The sequence below is a fragment of the Capsicum annuum genome, chromosome 1, assembly GCF_002878395.1.
Source record: "Capsicum annuum cultivar UCD-10X-F1 chromosome 1, UCD10Xv1.1, whole genome shotgun sequence".
Taxonomy (NCBI): Eukaryota; Viridiplantae; Streptophyta; class Magnoliopsida; order Solanales; family Solanaceae; genus Capsicum; species Capsicum annuum.
In genome coordinates, this window is record NC_061111.1 from 117,145,159 (window position 1) to 117,157,000 (window position 11,842).

General features: G+C 36.5%; 1 long non-coding RNA gene across 2 annotated transcripts; it reads left to right on the forward strand.

Moving 5' to 3' along the window:
- Positions 1 to 1,286: 1,286 nt before the first annotated feature.
- Positions 1,287 to 11,305, forward strand: LOC107877851. 2 transcript variants are annotated; one of them, XR_007052415.1, is made up of 3 exons: positions 1,287 to 1,321; positions 1,495 to 1,553; positions 4,917 to 11,305. It is a non-coding gene; the product is annotated as an uncharacterized LOC107877851 (long non-coding RNA). The 2 variants fall into 2 exon arrangements; XR_007052414.1 differs by lacking the exon at positions 1,287 to 1,321 and having other exon boundaries at positions 1,328 to 1,553.
- Positions 11,306 to 11,842: the final 537 nt, after the last annotated feature.

Genomic DNA, 11,842 nt, shown 5'->3' on the forward strand with positions numbered 1-11,842 from the left:
TTTTTGGTGTAATTGACTAATAAAATGAATTATTTGTACTTCTTTTTTAATATTTCTACATGTATAATGTGTATTTATGATTCAATTAAGACATACTTTTGAAAAGTCGAAGTAATAATACTATAATATACGAATATATTTTGTCAAAGTTAAACAAACTATGGTTACCGATTACCATACCGCAAAATATCGAAATCAAACGTCAAAATACCGAACCATACCGAATTAATATGATATGATAATGGTATAATATTTTTAAAAATTGAATATCAAAATTACCGTACCAAAATTTCAAATACTGTACCATATCATACCATGCCCACCCCTACCTCATTCTACCAGCCCCAGTATTAAAACTTGAACGAAACATGCCAAGGGCTTGCTCCTCTCCTGTTGTTTTGTTAATAGTTTAAAGATTTAATACGCCAGCAACTCCTATCTCGTTAGAGCAAAACAAAAATATCAAAATCTATAACACGATCGCATACTGTTCTTGTTGAGGGTAATGACTTTAAATTATATATATATATAATTATTTTTATTTCTCTTTTATAATTAGTTTTCGTTCAGCCGACTTTTCTCATAGAGATTTCCATGTATTATCTTATACTTACATCAGTTCTAATTTATGTGAAAGTGTTATGTCTGAAGAATCAAACCCTGTTTTCTTTGACTACAATTGTTTCAATTTTTTTTTAAAATTTATTTTGAAACATTAACTATGTTGACTTGTATTACTTTTCGTGCAATATAAATTTTATTTTTAAAAAATTAAAGAATCTACACCGAATTCAAAGACAAACTTTGTAATGATTCTTACGGTTATTTTCCTATATTTTCATATAATTTTAGTACTATTTAAATGTATCATGTATTATTTAATTTGATATCTGGTAGAAATATAATTTAGTACCCTTCTAGAATATTTTTGTTATTGATAAAATTTTTTAAATGATGATATATTTATATCACTTTATAATAGACTTTTATGATTTATTAATATTTTAAATGGAGATAGTAAATTTAAAAATGCTAAAATATTATTATTATATAATAGAGGTTGTGCTACAAATAATTTTCTATTAATTATGATATATTCAAAATATTATAATTATTTTAGCACAAATTTATGTAATACCAAAATATATATGCAGTATAAAAATTAATTGGTATGACCATCACTACCCCACGTGAAAATGGAAGGGTGGACCACTTTTGATGGCTGCCACTTGCCTAAAAATTTGAGGCCTAACTTTAGTAAATATCCAATTTGACTTTTAAAGTAAAAAAAAAAAAAAGAGAGGGAGGACTTGCATTCACTGTAAGTGTATATATATACACGACCATATTCATGTTTTTCCACATTTAGATCTTCTCGGGTTTTTTTTTTCTTCTTTAGAAAAATTGATTAGAGTTCTTAGTTAGTCTTATAAAGTTACATATAAGTTAAGAGGCGTTGTGGAAAATAATTTCTTTGATATCATTCAAATGCAGGTTCTAGCAAGATACTATTTGAAGGTTTCGCAGAAAGATATTATAGCTTTAGCATCCAGGTAGGTTAAGCTTACCTTACCTTTAGATTAAGCTTATTTACTAAAATTGTAAATTATTATGCTACCTTTGGATAAGTGCTTGTAGATGCATATTATTTGATTTATATAAACTGTCTTCTTTATCTGGATTAGGATCCCTTTCTAGTAAATGTTAGAATATTATCCTTTAATATAATATAACATTTATTACTTTAGGACGTAAAACTAAATTATAAAATCTTGAATTTATCCCTTTTAAATTAAGTGGCGGATGATTATTTAGATGTTGACATTGTTATGGTATGATATAGATTTTAATATTACCATTGGGTATGGTTACTATGAGTTCTGGTTCGAGTCCGACATTTGATTATTCTTGTTACTATGAGTTCCGGTTTGAGTCCGGCATCTGATTATGAGTTATATATTTGTGGCCTATTGTTATTACCCACTATGTTCGATTTGAATCCGACACGTATTTTTTTGTTATTATCCATTACTACCGATTCGAGTTCGGTGCTTGGCCTCTCGTTACTACCCATTGGTGCCTGTTCAAGTTTGGTGCACATCTGGATGACTACAACAACAACAAACCCAGTGTATTCCCACCTAGTGGGGTCTGGGGGGGGTAAGATGTACGCAGTCCATACCTCTACCTCTAAAGAAGTAGAAAGGCTGTTTCCGATAGAACCCCGACTCAAGGCACGAGATACCACACAAACACATAGTAAAGCACAGAAGCAGATTACATAACATAAATACGTCACCCATAAGTAATATAAAACAGAGGAAAGCAGAGGAAAGCACACAGATTCGTAATAAAACATGGAACACGGAACACGGAATCATAACAGGAATAAAACCCCCACCAAGTAATTCCCTACACTAGCGACCCAAACTGGCCCTAGTCCTCTGCCCTAATTCGCGTCCTCCAGACCTTCCTATCTAGGGTCATGTCCTCGGTGAGCTGTAACTGCTCCATGTCCCGCCTAATCACCTCACCCCAGTACTTCTTTGGCCTACCCCTACCCCGCCTAAAACCATCCAACGCTAGCCTCTCACACCTACAGACCGGGGCATCCATGCCCCTCCTCTTCACGTGTTCGAACCATCTCAATCGGGCTTCCCGCATCTTACACTCCACTGAAGTCACACCAACCTTCTCCCAGATAGTCTCATTCCGAACTCTATCCCCTCTAGTCAGCCCATACATCCAGCGCAACATCCGCATTTCTGCCACCTTCATTTTTTGGATGTGGGAGTTCTTAACTGGCTAACACTCCGCTCCATAAAACAAGGCCGGATGGACTACCACCCTGTAGAATTTCCCTTTGAGCTTGGGCGGCACCTTCTTATCACACAGCACCCCCGACGCGAGCTTCCACTTTATCCGCCCCGCCCCAATACGGTGCGAGACATCCTCATTAATCTCACCGTTACTCTGGATCACGGACCCAAGATACTTAAAATTATCCCTCTTACATACCTCCTGTGCTTCCAGCTTCACTACTACCTCATTCTCCCGCCTCACGTCATTAAACTTGCATTCCACATACTCTGTCTTGCTTCTGTTCACCCTGAACCCTTTAGACTCAAGAGTTTGCCTCCACACCTCTAATTTATCATTCACACCCCCTCGAGTCTCATCTATCAGAACTACATCGTCTGCAAAAAGCATATACCACGGCACCTCCCCTTGAATACGCCGCGTCAACACATCCATCATCAACGCAAACAAAAAGGGACTAAGAGTAGATCCCTGGTGTAATCCTGTCAGGACAGTGAAATGCTCTGAGTCTCCTCCCGTCGTCCTCACCTGGGTTTTCTCTCCATCATACATATCCTTAATTGCTTTGATATATGCCAGCGGTACTCCACTCACCTCCAAGCATCTCCAAAGCACCTCCCTGGAGACTTTGCCGTAAGCCTTCTCCAGGTCGATAAACACCATATGCAGATCCTTCTTCCTTTCCCTATACTGCTCTACCAATCTCTGTACCAGGTGGATTGCCTCCGTCGTCGAGCGGCCGGGCATAAATTCGAACTGGTTTTCTGAAATAGACACTATTCATCTCAGCCTCACCTCGACCACTCTCTCCCAGATCTTCATAGAGTGACTTAATAACTTAATCCCCCTATAGTTATTGCAACTCTGTCCCCCTTATTCTTATAGAGAGGGATCATGGTACTCCACCTCCAAGCCTCGGGCATCTTTGCCGTCCTAAAGATTTCATTAAACAATTTAGTCAACCACCTTACACCAACCTCTCCAACGAACTTCCAAAACTCCACCGGTATCTCATCCGGCCCCGTCGCCCTACCCCTTCGCATCCTGCGAACAGCCTGTCTAACCTCTTCTACCTTAAAACGTCTACAATAGCTAAAATCCCGACACTCCTCTGAGTGCTCTAGTTCCCCTAACACAATAGCTCTATCCCCTTCGTCATTCAAGATCCTATGAAAGTACGACTGCCATCTATTCTTAATGTGGCCGTCCTCCGCCAACACTCTACCGTCCTCCCCCTTAATGAACCTCACCTGATCAAGGTCACGACCTTTCCTCTCCCTAGCCTTAGCGAGTCTAAATAACTTTTTCTCCCCTTCTTTCCCCTGTAACCTTGCATACAAGCTCTTAAAAGCGGCCGTCTTAGCTGCTGTGACTGCTGACTTAGCCTCCTCCCTCGCTAGCTTATACTCTTTCCTGTTTACCCGCTTCTCCTCTTCGTCCTTACTCTCCACCAACTTAGCATACGCCCCTTTCTTGGTCCCCACTTTCTTCTCCACCTCTTCATTCCACCACCAATCCCCCCGATGGTGCCCGACCCGGCCCTTAGAAACACCCAACACCTCACTTGTATTCTCCCTGATGCACCTTGCCGCCCTGTCCCACATACTATCCACGTCCCCCCTACACTCCCACACCCCTATTCTCGCCAACCTCTCCCCTATCTCCCACGCATTCACTGGCGTCAGGCCGCCCCACATCTGGATGACTATCATGTTTTATTGGGATCAACGCAGTTATAGATTATTTATGTTTATTTTCATTACTTGTGTGTCCCACCGGCTTATGGGCGTACGGTTGGGTTAATTGTCTTCTTCAGTGTGCCTAGCAGGCTTATGGGGGCCCAGTTATGTTATGTTTGATTTGTCTATCATTACTGCATTATTTATTTTTTTGTATTGCTTATGTTTATTCCTTTACAACTGCTGCGTAGCTTGGTAATTGTTTACCTTTCCATCTCTATTTACTGATGACTCAAATTATGCCTTCGCATTGTAGTTATACCTTTTCTGTATTGAGCTCAGTCGGCCGATGATGCCTACTGAGTACCAATTGCTTTAGTACTCATACTACATTTCTGCATCTTTTTTCTAATACAGCTCCGAGTACTAGCAGTCGGTGTTGACGTAGTTCCTACCTTCTAGTACTGATTCAGAGCAGGGTGAGCTTGCTGTCATCGGAGGCTGATCCTCCTCTATCTACTTTAGTTAGTCTTTTGCACTCGAGACTCCTCGTGTATGTTGTGTACATTTTAGATTTTTGTCTAGTACTCTGGGTACCTGTTAGTAGTGGCTCTAGTATTGACTTTATTAGGTCTTGGGAGAGATTCATTGTATAGTTGGTCCTTTTTTCTCTTCTCGTTTTGATATAATATATATATATATATATATATATATACCCCTTTCTTAGTTTTCAATTATTATTGTTGTTGTTATTATTATATGTGATCTTTTATTTAGTCTCTGCCTGTTAGCCCGTTACCTATCATTTCGTGCTATGGCTTGGCTTGCCTACTGGTGGGTTAAAGTAGGTGCTATCACGACTTAAGAAGTTGGGTCGTGACAAACTTAAGTGTTTTGATACTTGTGCTTCGAATTCCTTCACATAAACTGGGGTAGAGGGAATAAGTGATTTGACTCTGTATTTTTTTCACAAAATGAAAATTACTTTGGTAGCAGTAGTAACTACCCCTAGTAACTAGTAACCAAGTATTTGCAAATTGATTAATCAAATAATTAATATAATGCAACTTGAGCATTATCATACAGTGAAAAACATGAGTTTTGCGACCAAAGTAGGAAATAGGTTTTAATAGAATCTTGAATACTTAAAAGAGACCATATATAACCTTCCATAACACTTGAGTTTAGCCATCGATCTTCTACTTCTCTTTTCAAATACTAAGCTCAACAACTGAAATTATAAGCAAAAACACTGGCTCCAACATTGTCAACTCTCTCTTATTCCAACATATAGGATGTCAAATATTTTTGTTGAAAGAAGAAAAGTCAGCTCAGCCCTTGCAACTAACACTGTTAAAACAGTGCTAACTAATTTCAGGAAAGTAGTTAGTAACTAACTTTGTTTCTTATAGCTAATTGAGTTAGTTAAGTAGTTAGTCTCTAGAACTTTCCATGATTAGCTATATATACATACTAACTACACATTGTACAACACAAGATCAAGATTTAATCAATGAGATCAATCTAAACTCTTCTCTTTCTCTGCATTCTAATATTTCTTTATTCTTCTTCATTCCAGTTTATAGAGTTCATCCATAATGAACTCTGATTAAGTTCATGGTATTAGAGCTCAATCGATTTTTTTAATCATCTCCATTATTGAGATTATACTTTCGCAAATTCCAAACTCTAAAATCTACAAAGATCAATACAAAAATTACATCAAGAAAATAATTTATTGCTATAGTGATGGATTCTAACAATGGTACCATGCTGAAGAATCAGCCAATTCATCTAGTAGAGCAACTGGAGTTCAATATTCAGTAGGAATTAATTATAACCATCCACTATTTCTACATCCATCAGATGTAAGTGGCCTGTAGATTATCTCTTTTTAGTTAACTGGGAATTAAAAACTTCTCTATGTGGTTTCGATCCATGAGACTATCTTTGCTAGGAAGAAACAAGTTAGGAATGGTAGATAGTTCAAGTTCTAAGGATAAATTCCCTCTTGAAATGAGTAACCACTGGAAAAGAGTAAATGCAATAGTACTTTTTTGGATCATGAATGGAGTAGTTAAAAATCTGTTCGGTGGGATCATGTATGCCACTAGTGCACAAGCTGTTTGGAATGATTTGCATGAGAGGTTCAATAAGATTGATGGTTTAAGAACATTCAATCTTCATAAAGAAATTGCCACACTGTCTCACGGAACAACTTTTGTATCTCTGTGACTCAAGGCTGAAAGATCTGCGGGAAGAATTTGACGCATTGGTTCCAATACCTAGTTGTAACTATGAGAGTTCCAAAGATTATATTGCTCATCTCCAAATGTTAAAACTATTTTAGTTCTTGATTGGGTTAAATGAATCTTATAGTCAGGCAAGGAGTCAAATTTTACTCTTGAGTCCACTACCATCTATTAACCAAGCATATGTTATGGTAATCAATAATGAAAGTCAAAAATCAGTAGGACCTACTGCAGGAATTCTTGGCTCTACTCTTGCAATTACAGGTTATGAATCAGTTATGTTTACGAGGAGTAATAACCAAAATGGCTATTATAAAGGTATTGAAACAACAATATTCCCAAGAAGTAGAGGCCAACAACATTAACAGTTCAAGAAGAATCAGAATTTGTATTATGATATATGCAAGATTAGGGGTTTCACTAAAGAGAACTGCTGGAAAGTAATTGGTTATCCTACTGATTTCAAGTTCAGGAAGAGAATGGGACCAATGCAAGTGCAAATGCAGTGTGTAATCTTGGAGAGGAAAATTCATGGCATGGACATAGTCAAGTGGTTTACCCAGCTCACACTCAAGCTAACTGTTTCAATCCTATAGTCAACTCTGGGAGGAGAGGCTCTATTTCATAGACAAGTCCCTGTGTATTCACTAATGAGTAGTATACTCAGATTCTACAACTGTTAAATAAAGAAGACAAGTCTAAGCACTCAACTCATGCAGCAGGTAAAATGGTAGAGTCAACTGGCTCCACCAATATGGATCTATGGATTATAGACACTTGTGCAACCGACCATATGGTTGCTGATCTCAGTGCACTAAATGAATCCTCCATAACCAGTACTTGTACTCCAAAAAGAGTATACTTACTAAATGGTGACATATCTTTAGTCATGCATGTTGGTTCAAACAATATATTTGGCACTGATACACTCACAAATATTTTTACTTGCCTCATATCAAATATAATCTATTATCAACCTCTAAACTGACAAAAGAGTTACAGTGTCTTATATCTTTTTATCCTGATCGGTGTGTATTTCAGGATCTCTGCGATAGGAAAGTGAAGAGGATTGGGAGAGAAGCTAATAGACTTTACATCCTTACCAATACCACTACTATCAATGATACTGTGATGATACAAAAAAGATCAAATCTTACTAATTTTGTTCCTAAGTATGTCTGTGATTATGTAGTTGCTAATGCCAACTTAGACATAGTCTTATGGCATAAAATATTAGGACATGCTTCTACTCATGTACTTAGGAAAAACTGCCTATGACTAGTGGTATAATATTTAAAAAGATCAATCAATGTGCAGTCTGTCCTTGTGCAAAACAGGTCATACTTCCTTTTCCAACTACTTGTATCAAATATACTTCTACATTTGAATTGATGAATATGGATGTAAGGGACTTTATAAAGTTCCCACATTTAAAGAAAATAGATTCTTCTTAACTATAGTTGATGACTATTTTAGAATGACTTGGATCTATCTTTTGAAACTCAAATATGATGTGTGTGTAATATTGTCTTAGTTCATTCAACTTATTAAAACTCAATTTGATAAAAAATCAAAGTTATTAGAACTGATAATGGAATGAGTTTGTCAACTCTATATGTTCTATATGGAGTGGCTGAAAAAAAGCATAGACACATTCTGGAAATTAGTAGGGCCATTAGATTTCAGGGTCCAGTGCCTATCATATTTTAGGGCTTATGTGTTAAAGCAGCTGTGTACATTATCAATAGACTTCCCACAACTTTACTACCCTTATGAGAAATTATATGAAAAGAAACCAAATATCAGTCATATGAGAACTATAAGATGCTTGTACTATGCTAATATAGTCCAACAATCTGATAAACTTCAACCTAGATCTAGAGAATGTCTTTTGATGGGTTATTCTGATATTTAGAAGGGCTACTTATTATATGATCATACTTATAAAGTGTTTTTTGTTACAGAGATGTCAATTTCAGAGAAGATGTATTCCCTTTTAAAGACTTGGTGCATGACCCCCAACAGTCAATTGCTACCAAAGTCAATGAGACTCTAGTCAACTGGTAAGACATGGAGGTGTAGAACATACAAATCTCTTAATATTCAGCACCAACTAAGAACACTAATGATCACATAATACAAGAGCAGGTGACATAGGTGCCACAGGATGATCAGGTTCAAACTCCAAACACATCTCAACCATAGGATGAAAATTAGGAACAAGCTGTGATCAGAAGGAACAACAGAATCAGAAAAGATCCACTATGGCTTAAGGATTTTGTTTCTATAAACATTCATCAGAAAGAACCTTATGCTCTAGGGAAATACTTGACCTATGATGCTTTATCTACAAATTATTAGGTATACATTGGAAAGTCATCTACAACTACTGAACTAGCTAACTACAGTAAAACAGTAAAAGATTCAAGGTGGACAGAAGCAATGAAGGAGGAGATTACTGCACTAGAAGAAAACAAGACTTAGGAAATCACTAGCTTACCTGAAGCGAAGAAAACTATTGGTTGCAAGTGGATTTTCAAAGTAAAATACAAAGCCGCTAGTGAAGTAGAGAGGTTTAAGGCTAGATTAGTTGCTAAAGGCTATAGTCAACAAGAAGGAATTAATTTTCAAGAAACTTTTTCCCAGTTGTGATGATGAAAACAGTCAGAACAATACTCACCATTGTAGCTCAAATAAACTGGTTCATTCACCAAATGGATGTGTATAATGCATTTCTGCTAGGATCTACATGAGGAGATTTATATGGACTTGCCACATGGATTCAAGAGCTAGGGGGAGAAGAAACCAGTATACAGACTATTGAAATCCTTGTATGGTCTTAAATAGGCTCCTAGATAGTGGAATGCCAAGTTATCTGAAGTACTAAGAAAAATGAGGTTCAAGTAAAGTCAATTAAATTATTCTCTATTCATAAAGCAAGACAGTAAAGGTATTACTATTGTCTTAGTCATCATAGGTGATTCCATAAAACTGATTAAAGATACTAAAGCTAGACTGCAGCAAGCTTTCAAAATGAAAGACCTGGGTGAACTTAAATTCTTCTTAAGGATTGAGTTTGCAAGGTCAAAGAAAGGTATTCTAATGCATCAGAGAAAACATACATTAGAACTTGTGTTTGAGTTGGGACTTGGAGCTGCAAAACCTTTCTTTACACCTATTGATGCAAATATCAAACTAACTACCAAAGAATATGATGATCATGTCTGTAGTAAGGAGAATGGAATTAGTGATCCACCATCAAATATGCATGCTTATCAGAGACTCATAGGAAAACTATTGTATCTTACAATGACCAGGCGTGATGTATCCTACTGTGTCTAAACTCTTAGTCAGTTTCTACAATAACTAAAAAAGTCCCATATGGATACAACTATCAGGATAGTTAAGCACATCAAAATGAAACCTGGACAACGAGTTCTAATGTCTAGCCAGTCAAATACTGAAGTCTCAGAATACTGTGGCGCTGATTGGGCATCATATCCATTCTCTAGAAGATTTGTTACCGGGTACTTTGTAAGGTTTGGAGAATCCATTCTTTCCTGGAAATCAAAGCAACAAAACACTATTTTTAGAAGCTCAATTGAAGCAGAATACAGAAGCATTACTGTAACTGTGGCTAAACTTGTCTGGTTACTTGGGCTGTTGAAGGACATTGGAATTGACACTACACAACCAACAAAGATCTACACTGATAGCAATTCTACCATGCAAATTGAATCAAATCCTGTATATCATAAGAGGACCAAACACATTGAAATAGACTGCAACTTCATAAGAGAAAAGATCAATCAAGTACTAGTCACAGTCAACTATATTCCTACCAGCGACCAGCCTGCTGATGTGTTGACTAAAGGTCTTAGCAAGGCTTACCATGAACACTTACTATCCAATCTAGGTATCCTTAATTTATTTGGGATCACATAGATTGAGGAGGAGTATTGAAACAAGGGAAGTCAGCTCAGCCCTTGCAACTAACACTGTGAAAACAGTGCTAACTAACTTTTGGAAAGTAGTTAGTGACTAACTTTGTATCTTATAGCTAATTGAGTTAGTTAAGTAGTTAGTCTCTAGAACCTTCCATGATTAGCTATATATATACTAACTATGGGTGGGCATAAATACCGAAAACCCAAACACCGAACAGAACCAAATTAATTTAGTTTTTCGGTTTTGGTTTTTCAGTATTTCGGTTCGGTGTTTGGTTTATTTTTTTCATAAATTCGATATTCGGTTCAGGTTTTGGTTATTGAGTATATATAATTTGGTATTCGATTTAACCAAATTATTATGCAATATATAGGCTTCACTACATAGGCCTATTAGTATTTAATAATATACACTAACATAATTGTTTTAGGCGCAATCGGCCACCCGATGTAAACCAGCCCAAAGATTTAATGGTAGTCTAGTATCTACTAGGTCACAAGATTCACTTCATTTAGCACTTAGCACTTAGCACTTAGCAGCAGACAACAGTAGAACTTAACAGTTAACACTAGCAGTAGCGACGAACGGCGGATGCAGGACAACGAGCAGCGAATCCACCTGAGCGATGAACGATGGTTAGGTAGCAACTCAGCAATGCAATAGGTATCATTTTGAAATTTTCATTTTTATTTTTTTTGTTTTTCTTTATTTTGTTATTCTTTTCGAGATTTTTTTTGATTTTCTGATTGCCTGATTCAGTAAATTGATTTTTCTGATTTTGTGAAATATGTTCGATTGTTAAGAAGTAAACACTTTTAATTTTATTTTTTCTTTTAAATTGTACATAGGTGGATGATGAAAGTTGATTTAGTGTGGCTGGTTCAACTGATTGTGTACCTGATAATAGTAATGATAACTCAGTTGACACTATAGATGCAAATAAAAGGAAAGAAATGGAAAATAGATCTACTGTTTGGGAACATTTTGAAAAGATATTTAAAAATGGTAAATTAGTTAAATCAACATATTTGTATTTCAAGGAAAGATGCTTGAAATGTGGCTTAATCCTCAATTGCCATCCGAAAACATGTGGCACATTGTCTTTGCGCAAACATTTGGAGAAGTGTTATATGAAGTATGAAA